The sequence below is a fragment of the Dermochelys coriacea genome, chromosome 1 (assembly GCF_009764565.3).
Source record: "Dermochelys coriacea isolate rDerCor1 chromosome 1, rDerCor1.pri.v4, whole genome shotgun sequence".
In the NCBI taxonomy this organism is placed as follows: domain Eukaryota; kingdom Metazoa; phylum Chordata; order Testudines; family Dermochelyidae; genus Dermochelys; species Dermochelys coriacea.
In genome coordinates, this window is record NC_050068.2 from 18,992,247 (window position 1) to 19,003,323 (window position 11,077).

The following is an 11,077-nucleotide window of genomic DNA, read 5'->3' on the forward strand; positions in this document are numbered from 1 at the left end:
GAGTATTTGCTTCAGGTTGGGGGGCTGTCTGTAAGCAAGGACTGGCCTGTCTCCCAAAATCTGAGAGTGAAGGATTGTCCTTCAGGATAGGTTGTAAATCCTTGATGATGCACTGGAGAGGTTTTAGTTGGGGGCTCAAGGTGACTGCTAGTGGCATTCTGTTACTTTCTTTGTTGGGCCTGTCCTGTAGTAGGTGACTTCTGGGTACTCTTCTGGCTCTGTCAATCTGTTTTTTCACTTCAGCAGGTGAGTACTGTAGTTGTAAGAAGGCTTGATAGAGATCTTGTTACAGAAATGTTATAGGGTATAATTTCATGAATATAGTTATGAGACTGAAAATATATTCTCATGGCTTAAAGCAAGCCCAGACAAAACCTCTCCAGAAGCAGAGGAGCAATTCACGCCTCATCAGGGGGTGGATGGGACAAACCCAGCCCAGCCTCACAGGAACAAAGGGCACTGGCCTAGGCAGCAACAAAAGAATCTGTTGAAATTCAAAAGAATCTCGAGGGAGTCAACCCCCCTTCCTTTGGTCAGTTTGGAACTGCGATGAGATAATGCTCACCTAACTCTGAAGGAGAGGAGGGGCAAAGCCAAGAGGGAGGAAAGGACATGATAAAAGAAAGAGATGTTTGCCATGCCCTTCCTCTCTCTTCCACCTACATCTACAGCCACCACACCAAGCGACTGAAGTGCTGATCAAAGGGGAGAGCCTGGCTGAAAACAACCTACCAGCCTGTGGTGAGAAGCATCTAAGTTTGTAAGGGCACAAATTATTAAGATCAGCTTAGAATTAGCAAATCTGACTTGTTATGCTTTGATTTATAATCACTTAAATTATATCTTTATCTATCTATCTATCTATATCTAAACAAATCTGTTTGTTCTACCTGAAACAGTGTGTTTGGTTTGAAGCGTCAGATTCCCCTTGGGATAACAAGCATCAATTTCTTTGTTAAACTGATGAACTCATATAAGCTTGCAGCACCCAGCGGGCATAACTGGGCACTGCAAGATGGAGGTTCCTAGGGTTGTGTCTGGGACTGGAGATATTGGCTAGTGTCACTGGGTTGCACAATCCAAGGAGCAGCTTACATGCCAGAGGCTGTGTGTGAACAGCCCAGGAGTGGGGGGTTCTCACAGCAGGGCAGGGTAAGGCTGGCTCCCAGAGTCAAGGACTGGAGTGACCTAACAGATCACAGGTCCAGATAACACCAGAGGGGAACATCACACTCTCCCTGTCCCAGAGTTGGACCCAGCTGCTTCCCTCTCCAACACTCATCCTTTAATAATGCCACTGATTCAAACAGCGGCTTGTTAAGGCACATGGAGGCCCTTCCACACAGCTGTCTGCATCTCCTGTCTGGGGGCATGAGTGCTGCTTGTGCACACTAACGTGACCACGGACAGCTGCTGGTGAGCCTGGTGCCCACCCAGGTGGACGGGGCTAGGGGAGGTATAGCCACGCCCGAGGAGCTGCCAGCATGGGCTCCTGGGAGCAGCGATATCATGTTCTGCTTTTTTCACCGCTGCGGTTCCTGGGAGAGCCCTGCGGTTCCATGGGTACCGATTTATATCTGCAGATATACATTTGTATCCGGGCAGGGCTCTACACATTAAGGTTGGAGTTATTTGAAGTCTTAAATCAGCTAGACAAGTAGAAGTCTCTTTTTAAAGTGCACACAAGTATTAGAAAAGTTACGTTTTAGAGACCTACAGTCCTCCTAGTTATAACATGAAAATACCAAGATCCTAGAGCTGGTCCCAAGCCAAAAGCACTGGATGAAAAAAATCAAACCCCCATACCGATTTTCAGCTCTGATCCAAACTTGGGCCTATCTTCACCAGGGTGGAATTATTTAAATCAAAGTGATTTAAATCACCAATTTTAATCATGATTTAAAGCAGCAAGAAAGAACCCCTGATTTAAATATTCAATTTTAAACATGTTTTGCAATTGTACTTATTTTCCTAAAGAAAGGTTGATTCTCATTGGTTGGTAACTATTAAAACATGTAGATTTGCAACTAAATATAGCCTTTACACTAAACTTCGTGCTCCTTTTTGCTAGCCCGGAGGATATACTATACGTATACACATGTAAGCAATTATATAGCTTACCTTATTTATTCAGATCTCAATTTTTATGTTAAGAAATTAATCATTCACATTTTTCTATTTATAAGATGATTAATTCTTTATTTGTGATTTGTGTCATGCTTAAGGCTGATTTTGTCACAGCTCCCTGCAGTTCCCAGCCACCATCAGTGGTGGGGGTGCCCCCACAGCTCCAAGCCGCCATGGGTGGCAGTGGGGGTGGGGCTTCCTCGCAGCTCTGAGCCGCTGCAAGCAGCCGGGGGGACCCTGCAGCTCCCAGCTGGTGGTGGCAATAGTGGGAACCCTATGCTCTCAGCCACTGTGGGCACAGGGGGAACCCTGGAACTCCAGCAACGGGGGGTGCTGGAGCCTCCTCCCTTCCCATTTTTCTCAGGTTTTTTTTTTTTTTTTTTAGTAAAAGTCAGGGACAGATCCTGGGCAATAACTATTATTTTACTAAAAATAACCATGACAAAAGCTTAGCCTTAGTCATGCTCTATTTGAAAGGAAGTTTGAATCTGAAAGAGACAAACAGCGTGTGTAGGTTTGGTCACAAAACAGGTTGTACGGTAGTTGGCAGAGCAAGGGGACATTAGTCCTCTTGCAAAACAGAAGCTTTTTTGTGCAGCCAGAGCATTCTGTACAAGTGTAGCCAAGTCTGCATGTGAGAAGCTACCTTTGAATGATGAAAGGTTAAAGATGGCAGCATTTATGAACTTTGATATTAAGGAAAACTGCACTTTTGAATAGATTAAGCATGTTCAATCTTTCTCCACCTGAGATAGAGAAGCTGCAAGAGGAGGTTGTTGATTACCAGTTGATGCAGAAATCAGCTCCCTCTCAGGGTGTATGGGATGAGGCAGCACTACAAACTGACATGGATAACACTTCTGTGCAGTACAGGATGGACACTGTGTGGGCACATTTTAGCACTGTCAAAAGCCCTAGTGGTCTACTCAAGTTCCCATTACTGGCCAGGGGTGCCAGGTTTGTCTTAGTTTTACCCCACTCAAATGCAGAAGAGGACCTGAGGATTACAGTAGATGAAAAGCTGGATATGAGTCAACAGTGTGCCCTTGTTGCCAAGAAGGCTAAAGGCCTATTGGGCTGCATTAGTAGGAGTATTGCCAGCAGATAGAGGGAAGTGATTATTCCCTTCTATTCGGCATTGTGGAGGCTGCATCTGGAGTATTGCCCCCAGTTTTGGGGCCTCCACTACAGAAAGGATGTGGACAAATTAGACAGTCCAGCGGAGGGCAGTGAGTTATGAGAAGAGGCTGTGGGAACTGGGCTTGTTTAGTCTGCAGAAGAGAAGAGTGAGGGGGGGATTTGATAGCAGCCTTTAACTACCTGAAGGGGGGTTCCAAAGAGGATGGAGCTCGGCTGTTCTCAATGGTGGCAGATGACAAAACTAGGAGCAATGGTCTCAAGTTGCAGTGGGGAGGTCTAGGTTGGATATTAGGAAACAGTATTTCACTCTGAGGGTGGTGAAGCACTGGAATGGGTTCCCTAGGGAAGTGGTGGAATCTCCATCCTTAGAGGTTTTTAAGAACCGGCTTGACAAAGCCATGGCTGGGATTATTTAGTTGGGGTTGGTCCTGGCTGGGGAAGGGGGTGGGACTAGATGACCTCCTGATGTCTCTTCCAATCCTAATTTACTATGATTCTAAGGGCTGGTCTACACTACGTTGTTAGATTGACATTCCCTGCATTAGGTCAAATTTATAATGTGCTTGTCTACACTACAGAGTCCTTCCCGCCGACTTAAAGGGCTTTTAAAATCGATGCCCGTATTCCACCTCAACGAGAGGAGTAGCGTTACATTTGACCTTCCCGGGTCGAATTCAGGGTAGCGCAGACACAGCACAGTGTATTTTGCCTTGTTTGGCCTCCGGCAGGCATCCCACAGTGCTCCAATGTGTCCACTCTGGATAGCACTTTCAACTCCACTGCATTTCAGCTAGGTAAACAGGAAAAGCCCCAGGAACTTCTGAATTTCAGTTCCTGTTTGATCAGCGAGGAGAGCTCATCACCATAGCAGACCATGGCTGCCCAGGTATGCAAACGTGCTCCAGGATGGAGACAGTGGATCAGATTGCTGTGTGGGAAGAAGAATCTGTGCTGGCAGAGCTCCAAACCAGCAGAAGAAATGCTGACATCTATGCCAAAATCTCACAGGGCATGGGAGAAAAAGGCTACACCAGGGACACACAGCAGTGCCGCGTGAAAATAAAGGCAGTCAGGCAAGCATACCAGAAGACAAGGGAGGCAAAGAGTCGCTCTGGTGCTGAGCCACAGACATTCCACTTTTATGAGCAGCTGCATGCAATTCTTGGTGGGGACCCCACCAGGACTCCAACACTCTCCATGGATACCTCCCAGGGGACCCAGGCGACCAAGGGCAACGACGAGGAGGACATTGTTGATGAGGAGGAGGAGAATACAGGCAAATGGAGGATCCATTTTCCCCGACAGCCAGGACCTTTTCCTAACTCTGGAGCCAATCGCCTCCCGGGACCCACTGGTGCAGGACTGTGATGGCGGGAAGGCACCTCTAGTTAGTGAACACTTGTAATAACACTACAGGGGTTAAATGCAATTGTGCATTAAATGCAATTAATGTTTAATCTGAGGTAAACAATTGGAATACAGTGGCGGCCAGTGCAGCCATGCAAAGGGTGCTTCCCAGAAAAGCCTGTTTATGTGCCAAGAATTTCCACACTAAAAAACGTCCCTGGGTGTGCCCTCACACCGCATACCATTTTGTGTGTGCTTACCGTGCCCACCTGCAAACCAAAATCTGCTGCCCAGAGCTCTGCCACGTGTTGTACCTCACTGGCAGGCTGTTCTTTTAAAATACAAAATTTGGCCAAGTACCTCGGGGAATATATTTACTGCTGTGAATTGTTTCATTCATTGCAACAATTAACATTTTGTTTTCAACAATCTATGCTTTTCCTTGCAGCTGTAACATTTTCTGTGGGTGCTTCCTCCACTCCAGCACAAAGCCTGTCCCAGATTAGAAGGCAAAAAAAGTGGACAAGGGAAAACATGTTCTGTGATTTGATCCGTTTCTCCAAGGCTGACAGGACCCAGCTGCATGCATGGAGGCTCACACTCTCAGAGAGCATGCACATCGACCAAGAGGACAGGAAAGCAAGCAGGGAACAAGAGCGTAACACGCAAGAGGAGATGTTGTAGCTTATGGGGGAGCAAACAGACATGTTAAGGCATCTGGTTGAGATGCAGGAAAGGCAGCTAGACCTTAGAGTCCCGCTGCACCCAAATGATGAGCCAGCTGCCCTCCTCACGAAGTTCCCTATCCTCCTCTCCCAGACGTCCTAGAATGCAGGGGCAGGGAAGCTCCATTATCCCTTGAACTCAACTCCAGAGGATGGTTCATGGAGCAGAAAGCCCTCATTCCAACAGATTTGATTGCTAGACAGTGTAATTGTAATAAGCTATGTGTCCTTGCCCCTCTCTCCCTGTGTTATCAGGCCCTTACCTGGTTATCATTGCTATTCATTGCGGTCTCTGTTCAGTGTTTGTTAGCATAATAAAAATGCAAGAATTGAGTAAAAGAGCTCTTTATTCACTGTGCAAGCTGTGGTTGGTGGGCGTTAAGTTTACAGGGCAGTAATGCAAAAAAAGGGGACAGGTTGGTAAGGAACAACACACAAATGTCACACCAGTGTTGGATCATTCATGAAACTGGTTTTCAAAGCCTCTCGGAGACACAGTGTGCTTCGATGTGCTCTTCTTATTGCCCTGATGTCTGGCTGCTCATAATTGGCAGCCAGGCGATCTGTCTCAATCGCCCACCCCGCCAGAAATGTTTCCCCTTTACTTTCACAGATATTATGTAGAACACAACAAGCAACAGCAACAAAGGTATATTGGTTTTGCTGAGGTCTAACCTAGTGAGTAAACTGCGCCAGCGCCCTTTTGGACATCCAAAGGCACATTTTACCACCATTCTGCACTTGCTCAGCCTATGGTTTGAACTGCTCCTTGCTGCTGTCCAGGCTGCCTGTGTATGGCTTCATGAGCCACGGGAGCAAGGGTTAGGGTAGGTCTCCAAGGATAACTATTGGCATTTCAATATCACCAACTGTAATTTGCTGGTCTGGGAAAAAAGTTCCTTCCTGCAGCTTTCTGAAGAGACTGGAGTTCCTAAAGATGCACGTGTCATGTACCTTTCCTGACCATCCCATGTTGATGTCGGTGAAACGGCCCCTGTGATCCACTAGTGCTTGCAACACCTTTGAGAAGTAGCCCTTCTGATTTATGTACTCTTTGGCAAGATGGTCTGATGCCAAAATAGGGATATGCATTCCGGCTATCGCCCCACCACAGTTAGGGAATCCCATCGCGGCAAAGCCATCCACTATGTCCTGCATGTTTCCCAGAGTCACTACCCTTCTTAGCAGAAGTGAATAGATTGCCCAGGCTACTTGGATCACAGCAGTCCCCACGGTAGATTTACCTACTTCAAACTGATTCCCAACTGAGCGGTAGCAATCTGGCATTGCAAACTTCCACAGGGCTATTGCCATTCACTTCTCAACTGTGAGAGGAGGTCTCATTTTGGTATTTCTGCACTTCAGGGCTGGGGAAAGCAATTTGCAAAGTTCCATGAAAGTGACCTTATGCATTCTAAAGTTATGCAGCCATTGCTTGTCATCACATAGCTGCATCACAATGTGGTCCCACCAGTCTGTGCTTGTTTCCCTGGCCCAGAAGCGGCATTCCACTGTCAACAAGCCCAGCTGCTACTGCAGGTATGTGCAAATTGCTCTGTTCCATGGCTTCTCCCACAGCTATTTGCATGGCATCACATTCTTCCATGTGGCTGCTCCTGGCTAGGCTCTGCAAATACCACAGAATGATGCACGAGGTGTTTGTGATGCTCACAACAGCAGCATCCAGCTGAGCAGCAGAGTCCATGCTTGCTATGCTATGGCGTCTGCACACATAATCCAGACTTAAGCATGAAAATGATTGTTTGCCGCTGCTTTTGGGTGGGAAGGAGGGAGGGAGGAGCCAAGTGTATCATGGGAGGCTGACTATATGTACCCAAAACACTTAACGAAAATGTTTTTGTCCCATCAGGGATTGGGAGCCTAACCCAGAATTCCAATTGGCAGCAGTAACTGTGGGATAGCTGCCCACAGTGAATCACTCCATGAGTCAATGCTACCCAGGGTAGTGGAGACATACACCATCAATTTTGTAAAATCGGAGGCTACAGGTCAACTGTAATAAATTCAACCTAATTTCACAGTGTAGACAAGCCCTCAGAGAGAGTGTTTATTTTTTCGAACAAGACTAAGACACCATTTAGACCAAACCTTGAACTAGATAAGACACAGTCATCCTATCATCCAAGTGACCTTGCAAATCCTTAGCCATGTTTCAAGTTAAAAAAATAGCAAAGGGGGCCACCTGGCAATATAACAAAGCACATGAATAAAATGCGAAACCAAATTAGATATTAAAAAGCAATATGGAATCTGAATCCTTTACATATGGTTTGTAAAAATAAGTTATTTTAATTAAATTCGAATCTTTCATTTAATGTATTGTTTGGTTGTGTTTTATTTTAATTATTTATTTTAATTACCTTATTTTGCATTTATTTATTTTGGAATCTGATTATTTTAGTTTGCTGTAATTTTGTAATATGAGCAATAATATACAAACCAAAAAATATTTATACTGTAAAGTGGTTTTCAAATGAATGATCATTATGACAAGGTGATATGCAAAATAAACATTGTATTGATAAAAAGTTCTCTTCGTTAGGTTTATGTAAAAACAGTTCATTTTTGAATATTTCTCTTGTTCTGTCCACTAAACCAAGGTTTAACAACTCTGGTCTTCAAGGGCTCTCCAATCATCCAGGTGGTTGTTCCAACCAGCAATTGATTGCTTTTATTAAAATCCTCTGGTTTGAATTAGGACATAGCATTTCATATGCAATATTAAACAGTGTACATTTAAAACAAACTATTAAGTGCTTGTTGGATTAAAAACCTGGACTAGGACCAAAGCTGTGTATCCATGACTTAAGCAATAACCTAACACACCACATGGAAAATCTCACTCTTTGGGGCTATAAATCTCGCTCTTAAGGACAGCCAACCTTTAGCATCTGTGCAACTTCATTTTATCAATTTTGATTAAACAAACTAAGCAACCATTAAAAACCATTTATTTACATACAGATACATGTGGAAGCAATTTTTCAGAGTATAAAAATTAAGTTATAAATAAACTGTGGAGCTTTATACATTTGTTCATCCTCGTCACACAAAAGACATTCCTTATATTGTTCTTAACACATTTTAGCGGTCTTGGCAACAGAAACTTGAATACCATAGAAAAGCCAAATACTTGTGGTAATTTATGATTTGCAATTTGATAATATCTTTCCTTTCAAAATAGGACATTACCCCATAAAACTCAAAGGAAGATAGTCTTAGAAAACAATGCATTTTCTATGATGAAATGGCTAAATAAGTATTTCACTATTTGTACCTGATCAACAAGCAATGCATCATCCTGTCATCCTCGTGGCTGTGAGATTCAAACATTTAAACAAGAGGGTCTCACCTAAAATTCTGTATGTTGTGCTAAATCCACAGTCAGTGGAAAAACCAAGATGCCACACAGCAGTTATTTACAGAGCCATTTAGATTAGAAAAAAAATATTTCCACTTGGGAAATTCCTTCAATATTATTGGCATGGACGCCTTCAGCAAAATGTTGCTATTTACTTTTAAGAGGCTTTTTAAGCACAAGTTGAACTGTAGCTGATGGGACTTGTTTCATGCTTAAAAATTATCTACTTCAATTTTGATTTAATACTGATCAGAACTGATGATAGTTTGGTTCTTTTATTTAAAAAAAACCTATGATCTTTAAAAAAAAATTTATAGTAGACTATAAACGCTTTAGAAGAAAACAAGCTTATGCAAAAACTATAGACCTCTCAAATCTGAACTTGCAACATGTGAAGTACAAACAACATGCTGGTTAGGCAATATTGCAAAGGGAAACAGACTCAAAATATTAATGAATTCAAATATTAGCAGCAAAACGTTTTCCTCACAAATTAAATTAAGTAGGGAAGCCTCAATCTACAATTTCACAGGTGATCTGTGAAGCAAAATAAGACTGAAGCATAAATAAAAGAGGAGCAGAAAGGGTGTTTCTGCAGATTGACAGGAATGACTGGAGCTGCTCCAGTTGAAGCTTTTCTTTGTCAATAGCTGTGAAAAATGAAATGGAAGCACAACATCTGTAATGCAACTTACTGTGCTAAATATCCATGGCAGGTATTAAAATATTTCTGGTTTCATGATCAGAGAGATGCCTGTGGTTCAAAATGAATATTAACAAGATCCATGCCTTCTGGCTGACCTTAGCAGCTGACATCTTTCTGCCCCAAAAAGGTTGAAGAAAAATTAAATCTTAGTAAACTCTGACTGTTTGCTAAGAAGGTCAGTTATAAGGAATCTCTGAAATATTCTGCAAGTGTAGAGCAATGGGTGATGCATGAGTTCACTAATGGGTCCCCCCCCTTTAATAAACAATAAGTTTAGCTGTCACTCTATTGAAATTCAAAAAAAAAAAAAAACCACCACATTTCCCCCTCAAAGGCTCTCTTGGTGTGGAAGCCAAATGTTATTTATTTATTAAATCTATTGCCAACAGTATCTCATTGGACTTTAAACGTATTCTTAACACTGCAAAAGTTATGGCACAAATGCCAACTCCATAGGTGTTTGTCAATCTGATTTGAGATTTATGGAAACTATTACATCTGCATATTAATGATTCATCTCACTGTGCAAAATAAACCCTCGAAAGTTTGAATAGATTATGTTGGCCCAATAGAAATAAAAGGCATCATTCTTTACTGTCTACATCTGCTGGAACACACCTACTCAGGTTTTGCTTATTCCCATCTCAATCACCAGTTTGCTTTTTTGCTCTCCCCTGGCTTCAATTTCTCCATCTGTAGAAGATCGCGTAAAGCCTACTTCATATCGCTTAGGCCACTACAGGGAGGAGCAGCTGGTGTTGCAAGGAATAATTAGTGTTCTGAGAAGCTCAAACTCCCTAGTGAAAGGTGCTATATAAGATTAGGAGTTCTTTATTATGTGTCCATGCAACACCTAGCACAATGCAGGCTTAAGTCCTTGATTGGTGCCTCTAACCTCAGACCTTGAGCAGTGCAAATACTTTCAAAAGTTCTCCCACCATTGGCCTCGCACTGGTAACAATGCCAGCAATTGTTGATGCAGATGAGATGCAGGAGTTTTTGGTACCATATCGTGTAACCCTACACCAGTGCTAGAATTTTGGAAGATGCTCAGTGTAGACATGACCTTACTGCAAAGACTCTGTCAAATCCATGTTATTTTTGCCACAAGACATGCAGAAGTGGAAGGGAAAGAACCCATTGTTGATCAATGTTATTGCATTTACTTAATCAGACAAAGAATGCATCAAATAATGTGAAGCCCAAAATTCAGAGCCTCATTTCATTAACTACTGCAAACGGAGAACAAGTTTATTGCCTAACCTGGCTAGAAAAGAGATTCTTTGGAACTAATTGATTAATTTTCAGTCACACCTGTCATAGACAGATTTTTTTTATTTCAATAACTTGTCATTAAAGCAAGTACAGAGAAAAACCAAGAAAAGGCAGTGTTTGCAAAAGGAAGTTTGTGCTTCCAAATGCCACGAGAGGGGTGGGTTTTTGGTCTGCAGCTCCCATCCCTTGGGACATTTAACTAACCTAAAAGTGAAAAATATTCCGGGTGAGCCAGCATCCTAACTAGGGTAGACAGACTTGCACTAGTGGGGCTCAAATATCTGGGTGGACATTGCAGCCTTTGGCAGAGGTGCAGGCTAAGCCTAAAAAGCAAGAGAAGCCTTGGAAGTCTAAAACCAGAGGAGCTTAAATAAA